The 24,910-nt window shown below is 48.0% G+C and overlaps 1 long non-coding RNA gene across 1 annotated transcript in view; it reads right to left on the bottom strand.

Moving 5' to 3' along the window:
• The window catches only part of LOC147737059 (uncharacterized), a 54,975-nt gene that overhangs the window by 436 nt on the left and 29,629 nt on the right, over positions 1–24,910 (bottom strand). The window lies entirely within an intron of this gene.

Below are 24,910 nucleotides of genomic sequence, written 5' to 3'. Positions count from 1 at the left end.
CCCAAAGGGCATCCTGGCGCTTTGATCAGAGAACCGTGCACTTTGACTGAAGTAGTCGCGCAACCATTATTTAGGGAATAAGTGCGTTTTTAAGGCCTTCCTGAACGGAAGATAGTCCTTGTGACTCCTTAGAGAGAGTGGGAGGGAGTTCCATAATTTAGCTGCAGCCACGCTAAAAGAGCGACCACCCATCCTCACTCTTTGAAACCTTGGCACCACCAGGAGGTGAGCCGACGAAGACCGCAAAAGCCGTGGGGCCGAGTACCATGCAAACATATTTTGCAGAGGGATAGGGCCCAAAAGGTGTACAGCTCTAAACACCAAGCATGCCGCTTTAAACTGAACCCGTAGATCTACCGGAAGCCAATGCAGATCTCGTAGCGCAAGAGTGGAAGAGCTAGACCTGGGCCGGGAAAGGGCCAGCTTAGCGGCCATGTTCTGCACCCGCTGAAGCTTCCCTATCAAATTTTTTGGGGCCCCCAAAAGAAGTCCGTTGCAGGAGTCGAGCCGACTTAATATGGTCCCACGGACTACTTCCGGCCTGGCATGAACAGGGAGAAAAGGCAGGACTCTGCGTAACATGCGTAGCAGCATCATACACGTTCCAGTGGTTTTGTTGACGTGTATGTCAAGTTGTAAATTAGGGCCAAACATTACCCCCAGGTTGCGTGCTGACTCCGATGCCAGCACTGGTTCGGAAAAGGTACTGGGCCAGAAGTTCTCGGGCAGTGCCCGCGGAATACGATCAGTAGAACAGTGGAGCACCTCCGTCTTCGAGCTGTTGAATTGCAGAGAGTTAGCTCGTAGCCAGTCCGCTGTGGCTGCCATACAGCGATGGAAGGTGCCCAGCGAGACCGCATTATTCCCTTCCAAGGAGAAGACCAGCTGGGTGTCGTCGGCATAATTAAATGCCGAGACACCGAAAGATTTTATTAGCTGGACTAAAGGGCGGAGGTACAGGTTGAACAGTATCAGGCTGATGGCCGAGCCTTGTGGAACCCCTTGTCCTATTTTCCTTGGCTCAGAGCTGAAAGGCGGAAGTGAGACCAACTGTTGTCTACCACCAAGATATGAAATCAGCCAGTCTCTAGCCCCCTCGGTGACCCCGCACTCCTCCAGCCTCCGGACCAGGGTCCGATGGCAGACCGTATCGAACGCGGCCGACATGTCGAGCAGCACCAAAAAGGCTGCCCGACCACTGTCGACACGCGAACGCAGATTGTCCAATACGGTCACCAGCGCGGTCTCCATCCCATGTCCAGGGCGGAAGCCAAACTGGGCCTCGTCGAACCACCCGATGTTCTCCAGGAAGCCAGAGAGAGAGCGAGTTACCCACTTTTCCAGGATCTTGATCGGAAAAGGAAGCAAGGAGATCGGCCTGTAGTTGGAGAAACAGGCCGGATCCAAAGTTGGCTTTTTTAGCAGAGGCGACACCACTGCTAACTTCCAGCTTTCTGGCACCGACGCCGATTCCAAGGATTGGAGGCAGATCGAAAACAGAGGCGGAAGAAGTTCTGCATGAAAGGCCTTCCAAAACTTGGGGGGCAGCGGATCAAGCGGAGACCCCGATGACACCGAATGAGCAATCTTACAAAATTCTTCAAAGGAAGGGGGGGGGGGGGGGGAAAATTCAGCCGGGATAGCCTGGGTAAAATGGTCGAGGCTCCCGGCCCAAGGGCAGCGGTAGCCGTCTGGGGTCGACTGGGCTGCTCCACCGGAGCTCCCACACCGATCGGCTGGGGTCGACTGGGTGAGCTGCCCAGAGCTCCCAGATCAGAGGCAGCAGTGCACGTCTGGGGTCGACTGGGCTGCTCCACCGGAGCTCCCACACCGATCGGCTGGGGTCGACTGGGTGAGGTGCCCGGAGCTCCCAAATCAGAGGCAGCAGTGCACATCTGGGGTCGACTGGGCTGCTCCACCGGAGCTCCCACACCGATCGGCTGGGGTCGACTGGGTGAGCTGCCCGGAGCTCCCAGATCAGAGGCAACAATGCACGTCTGGGGTCGACTGGGCTGCTCCTCCGGAGCTCCCACCCCGATCGTCTGCGGTCGGCTGGGTGAGCTAGCCAGAGCTCCCAGCCCCCGGTCGGCAACACTAATACAAGATCGACTAGACAGGCCATTCCCAGGCTGGCCTCCGCAGATACGGGATGTGTTAAGCCCTCCAGGATCTTAGCGGTCTTCTCCTCGAAGGCAAGAGCCAACGAGTCGCACAGAGCCTGTGACGCCCGGACCGAATTAGCCGCACAAACCGGATGAGACAAGTCCTTGACAATTTTGAACAGGGCTTGAGATTTATTAGGCGCCTGCAGCAGGGACGTTTGTATAAAAGTCGCCTTGGCCCGCTTGATGTTACAAGTCCACCCTATGGACTTGTAACATTGAATCCCAAAGGCAGAAATTAAAGTCATATGCACTGGCACCAAACAGATATTTAAAAAAGGATACTATTAATTAATTTTTAATGTAGATTTCTGGGACGGGAATTTCCCCTCCATGGACAACAGGCGTTTCCCCTGCCCTGAGTTACCACCTACTTGTATCTGGTATCCTGACTTTTGAGTTCTGGTCTCTGCCGCACACAAATCTATTGTTTGCTGCGAGGACTATGCCTAGACATATCCCTCAACTATGGTCCAGAGTATGAATCGAGGGCAATGAAATTAAGGAGTACTTTCATGTGCTCATTTTATTCCACCTGATTATCAGTTGTTAGGTTTTTCTGCACCTGGATGTACCGGGTGCAAAAAAACAGGACACCATTTTTTTCCAGACAGAAAAATAAGACTGAAAAGACGCACAAGACTCTGGGTGCAGCAGAAGCAGCCAAGACTTATGCTGTTTTTATACAAACTGGGAGAAACACACAATTCTTCCCTTTGTTAGACATTTCTTTACCCTCCCCTCCCCTGCTTCACCCATCGCCCCCGAACCAACCACATGCATTTATCTACCACCTGCTTAAATCAAGTGGTAAATAAAAGCAGAAAAACACTATGAAATAGTGAATGGCATGTGGTTTGACAGGCAGACTAATCTGTTCCTCGTGGCAACTCCCCTGTCAATGGCGTCAAACTTGTGACTGCATGTTGCTGGGGTAAATATACCACAAAGTTTTAAAAAAAACAATAACATGAGATTTTTCTGCCACTCCAGCACTGTGCAACTTCTAACAAGGGAATATGAGCGGTCTTGGACCGGCCCTGTGACCTGGAGGGTCACACCAAGTGTTCCCTTATTTAAGCCAGAGGACTATCATGGGTTTAACAGCTTGAGCGGTGGTGGCAATGCACCCTGTTGTAAGGATCAATAGCCTGATAAGATCTTTGCATCATGGTCAGTGGAGTGGCGTCCTGCTGACACACCTATGTTTATTTTTTTTGTTTTTTGTTTTTTATTAGCAATACATGAGTATTCAACTCACAAGAGTACAAACAAATTAAAGTATAGTGAGTACATGCGTCTTAACCATCACACCACATTTAAGCATATACATTTAACTCGGACAGTTCCATAGCAGATCGACTTCTTCTGGTATGCCCAACTTTAGTACATAGAATTAAACACAACAACAAAAAAATTGCCATTCAAAAATCCAAATAAGATAAAACAGGACCCCAAATTTGTACGCCCAGCTTTCGCTTACGCCTACCTTTTAATGCATACAAACTATACTCTAAATTAAATTTAGCCTAGAACCTAGCCCTCCAAGCCTCAAACTATGGGGGATCCCTTTGTTATCAGCTTGAAGCTATACATAGCCTTAATACTGCTGTTGCTAAAAAATTCAAATATATAGCATTCCTTGGTACACTATCAGCATTTACCCCCATCTCTACACCCAACAAAAGCTGCGTAGGCGACAAATCAATAGGTGTTTCCAAAATAGCAGTTAGAAATTTATCAACATGCTCTAATAATTCTTTTAATAGTGGACACGTACAGAAGATATGCATCACATCTACATCAGGGTTATCACAGCGAAAGCATTTCCCCACCTGTCCACCACCCCATTTGGCAATCTTATGAGGTGTCATATATAAATAAAAAATAGTTTTATAATGTTGGGCAGACAGGTTAGCAGTCATAAATAATCGACTAGCTAATTCAATGGAGGTCTCCAAACTAATATCAGAACATCCTAACCTGCTTTCCCACTTACGATTATGTTCTTCCAAATCATTGGATCTTGTTTCTAACATACAACTATATAACCCCCCTATTCTTACTGCTTTTCGGCTAGCTTCAATAAGAGAATTAGTCTGAATATTCCACCGGGCAGTGAGGAGATAGTTCCTAATTTGTAAATATTTTTAAAAATCTGCCCGGGTATATGGTATTGTTCCATGATCTGATTAAACGATTTCAGACCCCCTTCCGTATACAAACCCCCACACTATTTTTATACCCTTTCTCTGCCAGTTCTGCACTGTCCTATCCCAAAATACACTCGGAAAGCAAATAACAACAGTTAATGGGGTATACCAGGAGACTTTCTCTATCATGAACATTTTCTTAATAGCTTTCCAAACCTTCCAAGCTGCTAATACAGTCTTGAATCTTGTGCACTTATAATAGCTCCAGTCTAGGAGAATGAACAAACAGTTTTTTGCATCTGACCCCAGCAACATATGATATATAGCAGGAGATTCAGCAGCCACACTTGGCCCTATTCCAGTAAAGAGTATATTCATATGTTGGAGCATGCATGCATAGTAGTAGAGTGTAAAGTCCGGTACAGACCACCCCCCAACCGCTCTAGGTAACACCATAAACCGTGCAGCTCTGCGGGCCTTCCCTCGTGCCCATATAAAGTTCATACATAATGACTGTAATTGTGTCAAATGAGTGCGTGAGACACATCTAAAATACAGTATTTTTGGCAGGATCATCATTGTCAGCACATTGCACCTGCCAACTAATGACAGATGCAAGCATTCACACCGATCAAGCTGTCTACACACCCCTTGTACAAGCTTCCAACAATTAGCGCCAACTAATGCTGGTGCCGAGGTCCTTAATAGCACTCCTAGATATGTTACTTCCTGTGAGACCCTTGGGTCATTAAAACCTCTAACATTATGGCACAAGATTTGCGTTTTGGCGGTGTTTAATTTATATCCCGAGACAGACCCATATTCTGCAGCGAGATGTTCTACTGCCTGTATTGCTGCTGCAGGTTTAACAGAAAGCACCGCAACATCGTCTGCGTAAGCCAGAACCCGATATTGTTGCTGCTGAACAATAACAGGCTGCATTTGTGGGCTATGGTCAAGCATTTTCAAAAAAGGCTCTATATACAGGGCAAATAATAATGGGGAGCAGGGGTAGCCCTGTCTAGTACCCCACTTTATTACCACTGCTTTTGACTCGAGGCCCAGGGTACAGATCTTAGCGACAGGTTGGCAGTATAGCGTTTGTATTGCTACTATATATTGCTGCCCAAAACCCCGCTGCCGCATTACTTCCCATAAAAAACACCAAGACACTCGGTCAAACGCCTTCTCGGCATCTAACAAAATAAGGCTCAGCGGGTCCCCAGTAGCGTTGGCGTTATCTAATAATGCAATAACTCTACTAACATGATTTGTAGTGCCACGCTTAGGGATAAAGCCATGTTGTCTAATAGACACAAGTGGCGATATTACGGTGGCAAGCCGAGTGGCCAACATTTTTGAATACATTTTGCCATCCGCGTTTAAAAGAGATATGGGGCGATACGATGCTGGAAGCTACGCTGGTTTACCTTTTTTCTAAACACAATAATACTGGCTTCGCCCCGTGATTTCGGTGCCAATCCACCTTGTGCTCTTTTAAATATTAATAACATATCATCTTTTATAAACTCGAAGAAAGCTTTATATACCTCCAATGGTAATTTATCAGGGCCCGCAGCCTTACCAATTGCAAGTTCCTTAATAGCTTGTTCGCGTTCCAGCATTGTAATAGGAGCTTCTAATCTCGTTACGTCCTCCTCCCCAATATCTTGCTCACACTGTTGAGATACAAATTCCTTGACTTTCCGGACATCATATTGATCATCCGTGTATAATGCTTCATATAAAACTTCTGAACACCTCCAGAATACCATTCTCATTCTCAACACACTGGCCATTACTATCCCAAATGTAATTGATTCTCTCAGCTGCCTCCTTCATCCTTAATTTTTACGCCAAGCACCTACCGCTGGCCTCCCCATATTCATAGTTAAGTCGCTGTCTTACTACATATTTTTTAGCAGCCTCTTGGCTCCATTGGAGATTTATTTTCGCCTTGATCTTTGACACTTAAACTACAAATGCCCCAATGTCCCTACCCATATGAATACCCTGAACTAGAGCCTCTTCAGCTCTGACCAGACCCTGATATCGCTCATGTTCCTTTAATGCCTGTTGCGTCTGATTATACAAACCATAACTAAGGGTTTCTCCCCTAAAAGCAGCCTTGAATGCATCCCAAACATACTCAGGATCAGTACTACCCCGATTAATACGAAGGAATTCAGCCATCCAAGCCTGCATATACACGTGAAGTAGTGTGGCTCACTACGTGAAGTAGTGTGGCTCACTGGTTAGAGGCGGCAGACCCGAGAGCAGAGGACGGCCTGGGACCAGGGTTCGATTCCCGGCGCGGCAGGTTTCTGGACCAGGGTCAGCGGACTCGATAATTCTCTCGCCTCGGTGCCCACTCTGATCAGCGATCACACTCGGCAACTCTGGGCATTAGCTTGCCTCATCTTCACTAACGGCCCCACCAGACCGCCGGGGATGCCTGGTGTCACCCTGGAGATACCCATTAAGGGACCATCTCTCAGGGAAGCCAGGAAGGGTTTCGCAGCGGTCGAAGCGCCTTGGGACCCTACGGGTAAGTAGTGAGCTATATAAATGCCAATACATTTACACATTTACAATAAACTGCTCATCCAGGAGAAGCTTCCGGTCACAAGAAAATGCCCTGGGTTTATTCAGAACTGCTACACCTGGAATAGATGACACACCCATGTAATGCTCCATTTCTATGCCTGTGCCCAGACTTTGTGCTAACATCATGTGCGTGTTTAGGGTGTTGGTGTGCGTAGCATAAAAGCAATGTGAGAGTGCGACAGAGTAAACTGCATCTCCTGCCTGCCAGTTGTTTATACAAGTGGGACCATCTATCCCTCTTTTATACTCTGGTAAGAAAGGGAAATGAGTTTGACTATCCAGCAGGAGGACAAGGCTGTCCTGGAAGAAGCAAGGTCCGACACATCCTCGTTATTTGTAGGGCGGGCCGGAAAGCCATCCAGCAGGACCAGCTAGTCTGAGGGACCCCCTCCTCCCCCGCCAAGACTCTCCCAACAGATCAAGGCAGGAAATAAAACTCTACCACAACGTGATTGTTGAGGCCCAGTTGGACGATTGTGTGCTGGCAACACCCCGTTCAAGGTTGCATTTGCCAAATTCCTAACACAAAAGGGTCTGAATCTACTGGCTTCCTGGAGAGCCTGTGTTGGGCTTTTAGCTGCTGAATTTGACTACTCTGTGTCAGAGGCCCATGAGTGACTACAACTACGCCAGTGTCGAACACCCTGTATGAACTTACGCCTGTGGTCCAGCCGGCCACAGTGTGGGCTTAATTGCTGACAGTCGGGCCTCCAGAGGGGCTCCGACAGGCCAGGTGTGACTTCTACCTTGGGACTGCTGAACTTCAGGCAAAGGCAAAGAAAAGACAGAGTGGATGCCCTACTGTATGCAGCCCTACATCCAGGACAAAAGCGCTCCACAAAAGCCTGCTGGTGGGTCACTGCTCTCTCGAGTGTTCGGGCGTGCCATTCAAGTGCCGGGAAACAGGAAAGAGACCCAGAAAAGACTGACTTATCCTGTGGAAGGATAAAACGCTTACGACAGAGCATATACGCATTGGGGTGACTGGAGTGACAGAACTGCACCTATACTATATTCATGATACTCCTAAACGTAAATGTAAATGTGGGTATACTTGTAAAGCGCACTATCACCTGAAAGGTATCATGGTGCTGTATACCGCTGTGGAACCCTTCCTGGCTTTCCCTGTGAGATGCCCCCTTACTGGGCACCTCCACGGTGAGGCCAGGCATCCTAGCGCTTTCGGGGCCGTTGTGGAGATTAAGCAAGCTATTGCCCAGAGTTTCAGAGTGGGACCCAGAATTAGAGTAGGCACCTAGGCGAGAATTATCAAGTCCGTGGACATTGAGCCCAAGACCCTGCCGCGTCGGGAACTGAACCCTGGTCCCGGGCCAGACCTCTACCTCAGGGTCTGCCGCTCTAATCGGTGAGCCACACTTCTCCTCTTCCCCTAGAGGGGAAGAGGGTATCAGAACCGGACGCACCTATCTGCAGCACATGGTAGTCTGGCATGCCTGCACCATCCTTTCACCCAGACTGTCCATAAAGTTGATTTTAGAGCTGTTACGCACATAGCAGGGGGAATCTCAGACCATTCGCTGGTGGAGGTGCAACTCGATGGTCCGGTTGGGGACTTCATGCTACCCCCAAGGGTTGATCTGTGATATTTAAAAGACAAGACGTTCAAAGGTTGTATGAGAGATTGAGCAGAATTCTATTTTAAGGAGAACAGGCGGCCTGTTGAATCAGCTTGCGTGCTATAGGGTGAATTCAAGGCAGTGATTTGAGGCCAGACACAAGCCTTGATTGGGAGAATGTCGAAGGAACGTAAATTGAAGTGCGTGGCTCAGGACAAGGAATGTGCTTTCCTGGAGGTTCGCTTGGTAAGTGGGGAATCAGTTTCTCTCCCATTACACCATCAACTGAAGCAGCACACATTAACAGCACTAATGGAAAATAGTGTGCACTCATGTGCTGGCTACCCAGCATTGTCTCTATGATGTCGGTGATAAAGCCAATGAGTTGCTTGCATGGTTAGAGAGACAAGACAAAGGACAGAACTGGATCCTTGAGGACACTGACAACAAGGGGACGGAAATACTGGGAGAGACTTCCTGAAAGACCTGACCCTGCCAATGCTAACGAATGAGGACCGAGACGCACTAGACCAAGACCTGACAGTAGACTAAATAAATAAGACAATAGGAACCTTGAAAACAGGGCAAGCGATGGGGCCTGATGAGCTACCCTTAGAATTATATAAAAGCATGATGGATAAAATCAGGGAGTACCTCCAGAGTAGGTTTCAGACTGCCTGAAAATAAGGGTGTCTCCCGGAGCACCAAAGAACATCTGAGGTGGTGGTCATCCCAACAAGCATTAGAAATGCAATAGGTCTCGGATTTATTTGAGTTAGAGCTGATGGCATTGTCAATGGCAATGTCTTTTAGCCATGTGCTATGGAGTGTATGCAGGTGGTGTGTAGTGGAATTATGTGGGTTGGATTGGAATTGTAGCAATGGTGGCATGCTGCACTCACTCACACTCTGCCGCACTCACTCACACTCTGCCGCACTCACTCACACTCTGCCGCACTCACTCACACTCTGCCGCACTCACTCACACTCTGCCGCACTCATTCACATGCTGCCCTCAACACGCTGCCCTCAACACGCTGCCCTCAACACGCTGCCCTCAACACGCTGCCCTCAACACGCTGCCCTTAACACGCTGCCCTCTGCATGCCCTCAACACACTGCCCTCAACACGCTGCCCTCAACATGCTGCCCTCAACACGCTGCCCTCAACACTCTGCCCTCTGCACGCCCTCAACACTGCCCTCAACACTCTGCCCCCTGCACGCCCTCAACACTCTGCACTCACACACACTCTGCACGCCTTCAACATGCTGCCCTCAACACGCTGCCCTCTGCACGCCCTCAACACTCTGCTCTCTGCACGCCCTCAACACTGCCCTCAACACTCTGCCCTCTGCACGCCCTCAACACTCTGCTCTCTGCACGCCCTCAACACTGCCCTCAACACTCTGCCCTCTGCACGCCCTCAACACTGCCCTCAACACTCTGCCCTCTGCACACCCTCAACACTCTGCACTCACACACTCTGTATACCCTCAACATGCTGCCCTCAACACGCTGCCCTCGACACTCTGCCCTCAACACGCTGCCCTCAACACTCTGCCCTCTGCACGCCCTCAACACGCTGCCCTCAACACTCTGCCCTCAACACTCTGCCCTCAACACTCTGCACGCCCTCAACACTCTGCACGCCCTCAACACTCTGCACGCCCTCAACACTCTGCACTCACACACTCTGTATACCATCAACATGCTGCCCTCAACACGCTGCCCTCGACACTCTGCCCTCAACACGCTGCCCTCAACACTCTGCCCTCAACACTCTCTGCCCTCAACACTCTCTGCCCTCAACACTCTCTGCCCTCAACACTCTCTGCCCTCAACACTCTCTGCCCTCAACACTCTCTGCCCTCAACACTCTCTGCCCTCAACACTCTCTGCACTCAACACTCTCTGCACTCAACACTCTCTGCCCCTACCCCAGCCCAGCGCCCCTCTGTGTCTGCAAGAACCATGCCCTAGAAGCTGACTGACCCTGCCCCAGCCCAGCGCCCCTCTGTGTCGCAAGAACCATGCCCTGGGAGCAGACTGACCCTGTCTAAGCCCAGCGTAGACACAGAGAAGAGGCTGACAGAGAGAGCTCCTTGCTCTAAATACATATTTGGAATTTTTGCAGTTTGCCAACTCCAGCTGGAAAGCAAGCGCCGGCCCCAAATGCTCTGGTTATTCAGTTCATAGACAGCTAAGCGGCCCCATTTGCTGACATAAATCATGGGCATGAAATGTATCCAGTCTCTCAATTAAAAGTTTTAAATATAATTTAAATATAATATACAAGTCTATCTCTCAGCACCCCTGCCTACTCGATCTCATAACAGATATTAGTATGCCCGATACGAGAGCAACTCGCCACAAAAAACAGAAGCCGCAAAAAAAAAGAAAGAAACATAATCGTAAACCGCCGGCGAGTGGTGCACGCGCGCAAGCCACTGCCACCATATGTCTTGAATTATCTCTGCCGTGACGGCTGAGATAATTGAAGATATATGGCCTTCTGGTGCGCGTAACAGACACCAATAGGCCATAGGTGGAGCTACTCGACCGCCTATGGCCTATTGCGTGTTCTATTTCTAAAGCACACGCACACGAAGGCCAATAGCAATGCACATAGCAAAAAAAAGCACGAAAAACCACGAGCAGCCAGGAATTTGTTAGGTACGTTTTCGGAAGCCCTGAGAAAATGACTCTTAGGCCACGCCCACTGCTGACGCAGTGGGACGGTTGGCCCGAGCCCTAAAAAGGACGAACCAGCAACTGAGTGTGGGTCTTATAGGCCTATCTCCCCGCTTCATATTGAGACTAAGGTCCCTGCGAACGCCCTGGCGATCTGCCTGCGGACAGTAATTGCAACAGTGGTTCATCCTGATCAATTGGGCTTTATACCACACCAGGGAACGCGCTTAAATCTCCGACACCTTAATGGAGTACCATATGCAATAGGGGATTCCTTTGCTGAACCAGTGGCGCTGCTGTTAAGCTCTTGTATGTGGCTCCTCTAGCGAGCATGCGCCTCAATAATACAGTCTACTGAGTCTTTGCCATCCGACAGGGATGTTCCTTGTCTCCTATGCTCTTCACACATGTTTGGGTTCACCAGGACCTCTCATATGGGGTATTCCAGTTGATCAGGAGTGGGATGTGAGAATCTCCGTCTACTCAGACGTTTTGGTATATGACACGTAGCCAGCATTCTCGAGTGAATGAATCCTACACATTTTTCACATACTTGGAGATTATTCAGGATATAATATCAACTGGAAGAAGTCCTTAATATTCCTGCTGATCAAGCCATTCCTAAATAGCCCTATCACCTTATGGAAAGTGTCATTTCTGTCTGGGTGGTGTCTCATCTGGGGGATTGGCAAGGGATTTAAAAACCTATGCTGTCTCCCAGGTAATCCTCTTTTGTCCTCTTCAACTCTGGATCAGAAAAAAAACAACAAGCATTTACAATGCAACGGTCTCGGCATTATTAAAGGTAGAGCTATTGGCATTGCTCATGACATTTTTTTTTTTACATTTTTTTAAACATAAAAAAATGGCATTGTTATTTACAATGGCAATAGGTGAGCATTAGAGAGTAGTAGAGAGTATTCGAGCACACAGAGCCACACACACATAGACAGAGCAGCGCACACACACAGACAGAGCCGCGCACACACACACACACACACACACACACAGACAGAGCCGCGCACACACACACACACACAGAGACAGAGCCGTGCACACACACATAGACAGAGCCGTGCACACACACATAGACAGAGCCACGCACACACACATAGACAGAGACACACACACAGACAGAGCCACCCGCGCACACACAGACAGAGCCACCCGGGCACACACAGACAGAGCCACCCGCGCACACACAGACAGAGCCACTCACGCAGTCATTCAGACAGAGCCACCCACACAGTCATTCACATAGAGCCACCCACACACACAGCCACCTACAAAAAAAGCTAGACACACACACAGCCCCTCCCCTCCCACACACACACACACACACACAGGAGATCCACCATCCAAGCTTTCTACTGTGCCATTGTTTCCAGGCTCCATGCTGATCCCCTGCACCCCCTCACAGTTGCCATCAAGCAAAGCTTTCCTGGTGCCGGAAGTTCTGCCCATGAGATATTTACAACAGGAGATCCAGGTTTGCAGCAGGCAGGGCACAGTGTTTTCCCTTAGGATGATGCCGGATAACTTAAGCTGGTGCCGTTGAAATGAATTTTCCAACTTTGCCCAATGTTGCTGGCAAACATTTTCCCTACATGCCCCCTCCCTATTCACGTGCCGAAGTGAGTGCAGCTTGCACTCAACTCGCGATAAGCAATAGCAGCAACATGGCTTGTAGTGGGATTGATTCTTGTGATATTTTAATTTCTGGTACAAAAATGGTGATGGAATATGTAATGGCTCAGGAAAAGTGCTGGCCATTATTTCCTAGTACTGTATGAAAATGTGGCATTTGTAGGTGGTGCACACTGCATCAAATTAGCAGTGCTTCTCTTTTTGCACACACATTTGCCTGCTGTGCCCCCAGCGTTTTGGACTGAGAAATCAGTCTTCTAAAAGGTGCATACATGATCTGCTGTCATGGAGAAAAATTGCTCCCGCATACTTTGCTAAACCTTAAACTAATGTTCTTTAGTTCACATTTGGGAATACTGATGAGAACCATTTATAACCAGCTTTGTAAAGCAAATATTTGGAAAATTGCTGTGAAATGCACCATTTAAACCCAATGTATCCAGCATTCCCTGCTATTGAAGCTTTAGTGTGCTAAGTGCAATCCGAAGCTGCTATGACGTCTCTCAGGGCTGCTCTGGATTGTTGTTCTCGCCCTGCCAACTAAAGATCTGCAACGTCCTAGAGCACATTGTCAAAATGATCATCAAGCACTTACAACCCTGTGAAGTTGACTTCATGTGGATTTATCACTCCTGGACGTTAATATATTGCACCTCATGTAATATGTATACATGTTTACCAAAGCTTGTCCACCTCCCTAAGCCAGAACCAGTTGTAGGATTGTCTTTGTTGCACACAAAATAGCAATTTGTTGTTGCAGCAATCATTGTCACTTAATAAAAAAGCAATGTGGAGGAGGAGCTTCGCGGGCAACCAAGATGGCCGCGTAAGCTCGGAGCTCCGCGGACCTTCCGATCCTCCGCAACTATCCTGCCCGAAATCCTGATCCACGAGGGTGGATACTCGTTGTTGAGGGCCCACTGAGGCGAGAACCGTTTTCAGATCTCGAATCGGTGTCTCCTACACTGAGCTACGTCGAGTGGGACTCCGTGCCAGCTCAGTGCCATTGTCTCTGCGGACTCCGCTGCTACGCACTGCCGATCTGCGGAGTGCCTGCCTGTCCTCATCAGCGGAGAAGTGTACTGGACAGCGGTGCTATCCGGACTACGGAGCGAACCTGGGACGGTGTTCTAGTGTCCTCCCGGACGAATCTCCGGCTCTCTGGGCTTGGACTTGCCTGGCATAGCCCTTTGTTCTCTTGGATTTAACATGGCGGGCAAAGGGGACCTCGACAAGCCATCTAACAGAGGAGTGCGCGGAAAATCGCAACAGCAGCAGAATAGGATTGAGCGCTACACCCAACCGAAGACGCCGCCTGTTACTGGACCCTCTGCCAAGGGTATCCCGCACTCGGGCTCGCCGGACGACTCTGAGCCCACTTTGAGCGACATTCTGGGAGCCATTACAAACTTCCGGGCGGACATGCAGCAACAGCATGAAGTCCTCACGCACAAGGTGGATGGCATGGCCGTTGATCTGTCCCTCATTAGAGCAGACTTGGGCAAAACCAATGATCGGGTCAAGAATTTGGACATCAAGGCGACCAGTCTGACGGGAGACGTCTCGGACTTGCAAACTGAAGTCCGGAACCTGCAGAGGACAGCGGAGCAATTCGCGAGGCGGCTGGATGACTTTGAAAGCCGGGCCAGGCGGCAGAACGTCCGCATTGTTGGTGTACCGGAGGGTTCGGAGGAGGCGGCGACGGACCTCCTCGTTGAAGACCTGATCAGGACTCATCTGGCCCCGCCTGGCCTCAGCAACTTTTTCTCGGTGGAGCGTGCCCACCGAGTACCGGGCGGCCCGCCGAAGTCGGGCGTGGCACCTAGACCCATCGTTGCCCGGCTGCTCAATTTCCGTGATAGGGATGCTGTCCTGCAGGCCTCCAGACGACATGGACCGCTTAAATTCCAAAATGCTGATGTCCATTTCTATCCAGATTTCACTAGGACGGTTCAGCGACAGCGCCAAAGCTATGCAGGGGTGAAGCGAAGACTACGGGACTTAGGCTTTAAGTTCTCCATGATGTTCCCCGCTAAGCTCCGGATCGAGCACGAAGGTCGTGCCCTTTTCTTCGACTTCGCTGAGAACGTTAGTGACTGGCTGGACACTCTATCGCCGCGCCGAGAAGCACAGGAGGACCACGAGGGTGGCGCGGCTGGCGGCTCGGACCTATGAGACTTGGTTCTATAGTGGGTGATTCCTTGATTGTCTTGCTTGCCTCAGTGGTCTATCGAATGTAGCTTTGAGATGCCGCATTATCTTTCCTGTTGGTACATGGAGGGTGGCGGGAGGTGTTCGCGGAGATTCCTCACTCCTCTGGGTGTCTTTTTGTAGAGTAGTTATGGGGCGACAGGCACACTGCTGGTTGGGGGGGCTTTTTAGTCACATGCAGGGGTGCAGGGTGGGGGGTGCAACTATGCAAGTTTTATTGTTTGTTTGTTCTATCTCTTTTTCTTCCTTGAGGCAATGGACTGTGTGTTTTAATGTACAATTGACGTTTGAGTTGGATGGAGTCGGGCGGGGCGGGTTGTTCGGGGATGGGGGGTAGGAAATTGAAAGTGCTTAGCTGGAATGTCAATGGATTAGGTGACCGAGTTAAGAGAGGGGTGGTGATCCAGCTGATAAAGAGAAACATGCCTGATGTTGTACTGTTGCAAGAAACGCACTTAGTGGGGAACTCCTGTAGGGCCCTGAATCGTAAGGGTTACAAAATGGTTGCCCACTCTGGGTTCTCCTCGGGCTCCCGGGGGGCGGGCATCCTTGTGCGTGCGTCCCTTCCTCTTGAAATAGACGTCACGCTACTTGATGATAGAGGACGCTACGCAGCTGTGGCGGGAAGATGGGAGGGGCGTTCCTTGGCCCTGCTTTCGGTTTATGTTCCCCCTGGCCTCCAATCTAGCACCTTCCATGACCTTGGTAGCGCCATCTTGTCCCTGCCTTCGGGCTTACTGATCCTGGGGGGCGATTTCAACTCAGTCTGCTCTGGCACTCTTGATCGCCGGCCACCGAGAGACCTCCTGGGTTCCCAAACGTGGCTGCCGACCTTCCTTGACTCTATGGGTCTGGTGGATTGTTGGCGGTTATTACATCCTTTGCTTCGCCAGTTTTTGTTCCTCTCCGGTGCCCATGGGAGCCTGTCCTGCTTGGATTATGTCCTCACCCTGGCGGAGCAGTCGCCTGCCATCTCTGAGGCGCGTTTTCTGGCGAGGGGAGTATCCGACCACTCGCCGTTGTGGATCTCCTTTGATTTCGGTGTCACTCTGTCCAGCCGCCCGGCTGCGGTGAATCCCTGGTATTTCCGCAACCATAACACGCGAGCACTCCTGGCCAAGGCCATCGGCCTATATTTTACTGAAAATACGGGATCCGTGGGCTCTGCGGTCACTCTGTGGGAAGCGTTCAAGACGGTGTTGCGGGGTGAAGCCCTAGCTCTCATCGCAGCGGCTAAACGAGCTCGTGATGCTGATCTTCTGCATGTGGAGGAGGAGGTCTTGGATCTCGAGTCCCGTTTGGGGCCTGAGCCCGACCCTTCTCTCCTGCACGAACTCTCTCTGAAACAATCTGAGTATCACGATCTCGCCACGAACGCAGCCCTGGTCCTGGCGAAGGAGCAGCAGGGCCGCATCTATGATGTCGGGGATAAGGCTGGTAAACTGCTGGCCTGGTTGGACAGGCGGGAGATGGCAAGCCGGGTGGTCCCGGAGATCCTGGGCGAGGACGGAGTGGTGGTCACCGATCCGAGTGCCATTGCCGAGTCTTTTGCGGACTATTTTCGGGGTGTTTATACTTCCGGCTCGGACCGCTCCGAGGCCGACTCGTCTGAATTCCTCTCGGCGATAGACCTTCCTTGTCTCTCGGAGGAAGACAGTGCCGACATGGACCGAGACATCACTGCGGACGAGATTGCTCTGGCGATCCGCGCTCTGCGTGCGGGCAAGGCAACCGGACCCAATGGCATACCGGTTGAACTGTACAAGATCCGGCCGGATGTGATCGCCCCTTATTTGAGGGACATGTTCCTCCGTGCCCGTGAAGAGGGTGTCCTTCCCTTGGACCAGCGACTGGCCACCATAGTGGTTATTCATAAAGAAGGCAAGCCGCGGGACGTTTGCAGGTCCTATCGCCCCATTTCCCTCCTCAACGTTGAGCCCAAGATTCTTGCCAAACTGCTGGCCAATCGGTTGGTCGGGGTTATAAGCGACTTGGTGCACCCGGACCAGTCTGGTTTTATTCCCCGCCGCAATACTGCCCTCAACCTGAGACGCCTGCACGGGGTCATGGCCAGAGCTCACACCCTTACGGAACCGGCGGTACTGGCCTCCCTCGATGCCACGATGGCCTTTGATTCCCTGGAATGGAACTATTTATGGGCGGTGCTGACAAGACTTGGGTTCGGACCGGGTTTCCTGGGCTGGGTGCAACTTCTTTATGCTAGCCCTCTGGCTGCTGTCACGGTTAACGGCCGCATGTCTGCTCCCTTTGCGCTCCAACGCGGCACCAGACAAGGCTGCCCCTTGTCTCCGCTCCTGTTTGCGCTGGCTCTGGAGCCTCTCGCGGCTCTGCTACGCTCGCACCCTGACTTGCATGGGATCTCCTGAATTACAGGATCAATTAGTAGACCGTTTGGCTGGAGTGTGTTGTGTGGGGGGGGGGGGGGGGAGGAGGAGTTTCCCGTGTCCTACTCACCCTGCGACAGTAATTGTGTAAAAAGAGATCATTTTTATGCCATAAAATACCTTCATTTGAAATTTCTTTTCAGTATCGATGAAGGTTTAAACTAGGCACAGGGACTGGTTGTAGAGTGAGGTGGGTGTTGAATTGCATTTAAGCTCTACCCTGGGGATGCCCACAGCATGGCCTCGTGCAGGGACGATTCCGGAAGCTGTTTCCTGGTTACTGGTTCTGTAACTATACAAACTCTGCATTCAACTGCAGGTTTATGTGCTTTTCTGAGTATATATTATGGAAATGTTTCCTGGTGGTGGGAATCTAACTCGTGGGGGAGGAGGGGTGTGAATATTGTACATTGGTGAAACGCTGTCATCATTATGTGCATCGTCACAATATGTAACATGTTTTTCAGTGTACGCATTTGCATACAATCTGCACCATTCATAAACCTGCGACTTTATAAATTTGGAAGTCAATCTGAGCTACGGTCTACTGTTGAATACGGCAAACTTGTCAAGTGCACTTCTTTCTTAATTGGTAGTGTGAAGGTTGGAGCACATATGTGCACACTGTAGACCGTAATGGTTTTACGTGGTTTGAATTATAGTGTGTTTGCACATGTGCCTGTCCTGCATCTGAATGTTTTCGTGTGTGTGCATAAATGAGGGTTGGTGTTCCTACGTGTGTACCTTTGTGTGTTTGTCTTTCTGTATTTGATTGTTTTGTGCATTTGCATTTGTTTACATGCATGACTGCGTTTGCGTTTGTTAAGTAACTGTTTTTAGGTCTCGCGACCTATCAATGGGCGCAAGCGCATTGAGCGGAGCGAGAATTCAAGTGCTCAAAATACTCGTGAAACCAAGGGTTTCGTTCGTGCGGTTTTCTTTGAGTTCACGTGAATCACGTGACCAAACAAGCACGCGCATCAGCCTCCCTCCTAATTGCATTTTTTCACGCCCGCACAGCACATCAAACGGCTTCTCCCAGCGTGTGCTGTGCGGCTTCTCCTCCCCTAATTATTCATGGCTGGCCGGTGGCCGGCCGTACTTTCTTATTTAATCCGCATTCCTCTGTCTGTGCTTGTTTAGGTTCGTCTGCTTGCAGTTTCCTTTGCTTTCTTTTTTTTCTCTTGGTCATGTGCACCGCATATGACTAAACATAATGCAATTTGATTTGTGCTGCAGCAGTTCTCAAAAGGACAAATCTGTGAAAATACAGCATGTGAAAGCTGAGCACAATGACACAAAGCGGCTGTGGCACGGTTCATATCTTAAACTGACAGACTGCGGGTGATTATTGCAAGGACAATGCCCTGCATATGTCAAAGGATTTGCAAATAATTTATGTCACCTTACTCTCCATTATTGTTTTTGCAGAGGACATAAACTGTGTCACCGATATTAAACTGTGTCTGTGGAGAGAGAGAGAGGGGGAGAAAAGGCTAACTCAGCTTTTCCCCAATCGAGGAGGCCGAGCCATCTGCAGAGAGACAAACATGCATATGGTCATCATTTGTCCAACATCTTACACAATGTGAAGGTTTTTTACTTGAAATGCCAACCTATGTGGCAGATGATGTATGTGTTTCTTCAGTCCCGTGATTAGCAGCAGCGCGCGGCTGTGCAGTGCTGCTCACCTCATCAGTTCCACAAGCTGCACTCCCGGCCGTGTGAGAGATTTGCAGCAAGATGGCTTCTGACGGGCAGCCGGGCGTAAGCGTTCTGCAGCGAATATCTGGCTCCAGCTCTGCTACGAGCAGGGTCGCCATTCCCGACCTGGCGGGATTGGTGCGCGGGGAGATTTCATACCACCAAAGAGCAATTTAATCCCGAGAAATGAATGCATTTGTGAGAGGGGTGGAAAGGGCACTGGTGCTGCCTCTTGTTCCACCCCAACCGCTCCTGCACCCCGTCCCCGCCTCGCAGAAATGGATCACAATTGCTTGCATCAGGCTTGCGAAGATCCGCGAAACGATGTATCTTTTTTTATTCCTACAAAAATCACGCCACCAGTCTGTGGCAACGCTAGTCAAGCTGCTTTTGGTAAGCCAGGTAATGAAAAGTGTGAAAATAAATGTACGCAATAAAAACTGAGACCCCAACGTGGCAGTTAAGGAGTAAGTCAGTATATATGGAATTAAACAGCAATCAATCCATACGTAGTCTTTTAACAATTATTACATCATATTAAGAAAGACAAGCTAATATTTGGCTAAAACGCAGAATTAAAAGAACACATAATTTATATAAAACAAATCGACAAATTAAAAATAACTCTTTATATGGATAGGTATTTTTCGGATAATATAAGGGTTTTAAAAATAAATGTATAGTTGTCCTGTCAGTGTTTTCACTCGTGAAACAAATAGGCATCTAATCAGAATGAAAAAGTGTCATGAACACACACGACCCATTAAAAATTGACCATCGAAAACCGGGCAATGGTAGCCAGCAATGGATAGCATAGGTTGCCCTTTGTATAGGTAAGACAGGATAATGATAGCACTTTCACTTTATAACAATTCATTAATCAGAAAAATTATCCTTGCTTCTGTTGAGATGTTTTACTTAATTTGGTACCTCTGGGCCGCTGTCCCACTAGTGCCAAAATTATTATTTTGCACCCGGCAGGTGATAAATAACATCTTCAGTCATGATTAATACCATGAATTTCTCAACCTGACTAATGAAACAAGCACTGGCGTTGCTAATAGGTCTCACAGTAGGAAAGTTGGAGCTATTGGTTTTGTAAATGACAAAGCCCTTTATGTTTTTAAAATGAAAACAAAAATAAAAGGAATTGTTATTTGCAATTGTAATAGCTCCAACTTTCCTACTGCGAGACCTATTGGCAACGCCAGTGCTTGTTAAATATACAACGCCTCGATGTGGCTGAAGACCAGGCGTTTGGAGGGAGAAGCAGTAGCGAAACCTAAAGACAAACAAACCAAGCAATCTCACCCTTGGTTTAAAAATATCTTTCTATCTCTTTGCGAGTAATTTCCCTGCATCAGACACTCTGCCTTTCTTTGAGGCCTCCGCCTGTCACGTCTGAAATATTTTCTCCAGGCTATGAATTTCTTACCTTGTTCACAGCGAAAAGGTCGGAAGATATTTATTTCGTAGGATGGGAAACACAAGAACTCTTCATTTGACACGTCTCCCTCCCTCACAGCGTGTGTGAAGAGACAATAGAGTCTCTTATTACCGTAGCCTAAACATAGGTTCATTCCAGTACGCCATCTAATTGCCAGTTTTTCTCGTGCTGCACGATCAATACGCTCTGCTTTCAGTATCGTCGGGAGCCCTTTCTTTCCAAGGAACAGGGGGCCCGAGTCGAGCGTGTGCTGTGTGTATACATCCGTTCATGTGCTGGTGAGAGCACAGATAAATGAAACTCGGCTGGTTGTGTGGCTATTACGGCTGTCCGCGCTTATGTGGTGACGTAGGTACGTTCAGCCAATAAGATGTCACCATCTTTTTTGCTGCCTGCCGAAGACCTTTTTCGCGGCCAAAAAGGTCAATTTCGCAGTCATCGCGCCCTTCAGCTGATTTCGCAAAACGCGAAATCGCGAAAAGCTGGAGGGTCTGACTATGGTCATCATTTCTTGCATAAATCTGAAAATCCTAGAAATGTATTAACTTATAACCAATAGGAACATTGTCCTACGCCACCAAAGGGTAGCTCAAAAACATTTTATGGCAAATTTCCATACTTTTCAGGTTTTAATGTTTCAAATCCAGAATCATTTTACTTTAAAAATGTTAATAAGACAGGAATGAAAAGTATGTTGAAAAATACCAAGCAAATGTATTCTGCTGCCTTTTATGCTCAACTGTCTTCACTAGGTTTTGACTTTTGGAAAGACAACATTGAGACAATAAAAACTGTCTGGGGCACAAAAGACTGGTAAGTGCAGGGATTGGAAGCCTTATTTAGAGCCTGCATCATCCCAGAGCAAATAATGTTTTTGAATGACACTGTCCAACAGACTTCTTGTCTTGGGTTAGCCAAGATAAAAAACTTGAACAAACCGTCCATACCTACACCTACACCTGATAGTAACAACACTACAGTGGGGAAGCTCGATGTACATACTATTTTACTTCACAACAGAACAGATCCTGATTGGAAAAAATGGTTAATCTGGCCCACAGACACAAGCACCTGTCAAGATAGATTCCTAAAAAAGACACAAGGGTTCACATTCACTAGGCCAGGTCCAAGATATGTTCAGAGACAGCATCCAGGAATAGTAACATCGTACAGTGTAGGAAAACTGTGCCTTGAGTGGCTACACAAATCTACACTAAAGGAAGTAAAACAACACTTCTCTTTGCTTAAGATGGTGCTGATTTGAGGGACTCCTTACAAGGACCTACTAAACCGCGTCATAAACGTTTTATATATGCCGGTATCTATGCATTGTATAATGAAGCATGGAAGATTACACAAGCAGAGACTGCAGAACGAATACGAGAAATTGATAGTATTAATTTAGAAAAATCTCTCTCTGTAGTTGACAATGGGTTAACAACTCTGCCGTCCAGGATATATTCTTTGGACAGCATGGTATCCTCTGCCACAGACATAATAGAACAGGACTTGGTCATGTTGCAACATGGTCAGTCGCAACTACGTTCTATAATGCTATTAGGCTGGACATTACAAAACCTACGTTCAGGCTATGTGCCTTGGCCCCTAATCAACACCACGTCACTGTTTTCAGAATTTAATCTCACTGATAGATCAAACTGGCACAGAGGGAAGCAGACTATATGGTGCTGCACATTGAAAAACTGGAAACATTGCCATTAACTGTCGCTGAAAGATCAGCCACAGAATGGATAATACACGGAACAATCACTCTGCCTGTTACAATTTTCCATTTTCAGTATTGCTTAATACATATACCAGCAGGCACATATGAAAGGTTGGGTAAAGAATACATCAAGACATCCTGGGACTTACCATATACACACAGATGTTGGAGTGTGGCGAAATAAGTGTTTCTTAGTGGTAAAAATTGTGAAAACGCACTAAGCGGTTCTCTTCTTTGCCAGGGTATTAATTTACACGGGCCTGTGATGGTTCCTCTAACAACTTAACCTGCCACCTGCAAGGTTCACCAGCTGCAGTGATTGATCCAATTTTTGGACAACTTTCTAATGGAAGTTACCTCATGTTGAATGATCACAGCTGCTGTGGCATGTTGCCAGGTTTACCCTATCTCATAGCTGTGTCAGCCAGGGTCACTTGCTGTATGCAAGTATTGTTTCCAAAAACCAAGACAGACCGGGAGTCGCAACTTTGGCCTTCACTGAACATCTCTTCTACTGGAATTGATACTTTAAGCAGAATGAAAGCCATTCTTTTGCAAAAAACTATGCCATTGACCTCGGCCAAAGAGACGTATGATCTACAAGTCGCAAGGACTTCTGCAGAGATACATGCCCTTTTAACAACAAATTGCCCTATACATTTCTCAGAAATGTTAAGTCATATCTTAAACATGTCTGATACGAGCAGTATTGTACATGTATTTAAGACAGTTTTTTCGGGACTGTTAGCACCTTTTGAAGCAGTCCTAGGCAAATTTCAAAACTTCGAGTACTCTGTGTTTGGCGGACTGCCTCTCGTTCTGGGACTTGCAGCAGGGATAATATTTTTGCTCCTACTACTCCGATATGGCAAGCCAAATCACCAGCGATACCCAGTTCACCGTGGAGAACACTCTACTGGTGATGAAGTATTGTGAGCGCATAGTCCATATTTTGGGCTTAACTCGTTTAAGAGAATTGAATACTACATGGTTTATGTCATTTAGACCAATCTGGCAAGATTGCATCTTACTTGTTCTACAATACCTGCTATGCGGAGACGAATACGTTTTAGAAATCTGTCTCACACTCCCATCAGTCCTGCCAACGGATGTTAATACTTTGCTTGGACCAGTAACGGCTCATGCACTGTGGCAAACTACGGTGGTTCGGAGCAGTTCGACTATCTACTTGCCTTACGCAGCTCGCTACAGCAAGTGCCAAAGGACGCCGACTCTCCAGCTGACGCACTGATTAGGAAGCTGCCCTGCTCCTGCCGAGAATCCAGCTCCAGTGTTTCCGGCTCCCCTTGCGGGGTGTTGGGAAATAGAGTCCCGAGACTGAGATACCAAACCTCCTTCATTCTAACCAAGGTATGGAGATGATTAGAACCTAGAGAAACCTTTGGTAGATTCTTGGCAAAGAAAACTAAAACCTATGCTACACAATACCTACTTCTTCCAGCGTACTAGACTTAGGTTAGATACATTGGGGTAGGCGTATTTTAGTAGCACCAGGGAGTATTTTAGCCTGTGTATTTATGTATGTATTTTTATATGTCTTAGAAACCATATAATGCTCTTACAGTATTATTTCATATTACTGTTTACGCTGTACGCATTATACTTTGAAGTCTGCCTAACGATTGTAGCAGTTCACTTCTCTTGCATGAGAAAGAAGACTGTTCAATAAACCTTTTATTGAAAACGCCTGTCTCTCTATTTCTCTGCAACTCTGTAGAAACCAAGCATGCACGATTGACTGAGTGAAATACTTATCTATTGTTTCCGCGACTCTGAGAGATATATTCTTATTCTTGGGAAACAAAGTTGTCATGTTTATGCGGTTGTCAGAAACTAATCCCTTCTTGTGTATTCGAGAAAGTTTCTAGTGACCTCTGAGTTAGCTGGCACACACACAGTTAAGTTTAGTATATTCGATAGAGACCTATTTGACCTCAGTCCTACGTCAAATCTATAGGATATATTATTCCAATGCGCAGAGCCTATTGGAAATATTGGAACTATACTACAGGACAACATGGATTCGTCTCAGTTAACCCTTTCAGTATGGGAGCTAACCGAAGAAATGTAGGAAGTAAGGTAGGAAAACCAGGCCCTTAGACAAGAGCTGGATAGAACCCAAACAGAATTTACTAATTGGAGAGACCCACAACCAGGAGAAAATTAACCTATCATTGCTCCCGGTAAATTTGGTCCATCATCTTTTTTTCCCCTAGTACACAAGGCCCAAACACTGATCAGAACCTGAAGTCACCGTGGTAACTCAAACCCCAGTTCCCTTAGCAATGCCAGTTACATTTTTTATGTAACCCGCAGGTTTTTTCCACTGACACTTCCAAGATAGCTTTCATCATCTCTTATATAGGAGGCGTAGCGGCCACCTGGGCTGTGCCTTTGATTGACACAAATGATACTTTATTGCACAATCTAGCTGCCTTTAAAACAGCTATGTCCAGTTTATTTGCCAAACATGTTTTTATTCAAGCATCTGATAACAAGCTTTTAAATCTATGCCAGGGGTCCAAGGATCTTTTAACCTATGCAACCAATTTCAAC

Source organism: Lissotriton vulgaris, chromosome 1_1 (assembly GCF_964263255.1).
Source record: "Lissotriton vulgaris chromosome 1_1, aLisVul1.2, whole genome shotgun sequence".
Classification (NCBI taxonomy): Eukaryota; Metazoa; Chordata; class Amphibia; order Caudata; family Salamandridae; genus Lissotriton; species Lissotriton vulgaris.
The sequence above is the reverse complement of the archived record's forward strand: the minus strand, read 5'-3'. Positions and strand labels throughout refer to the sequence as shown.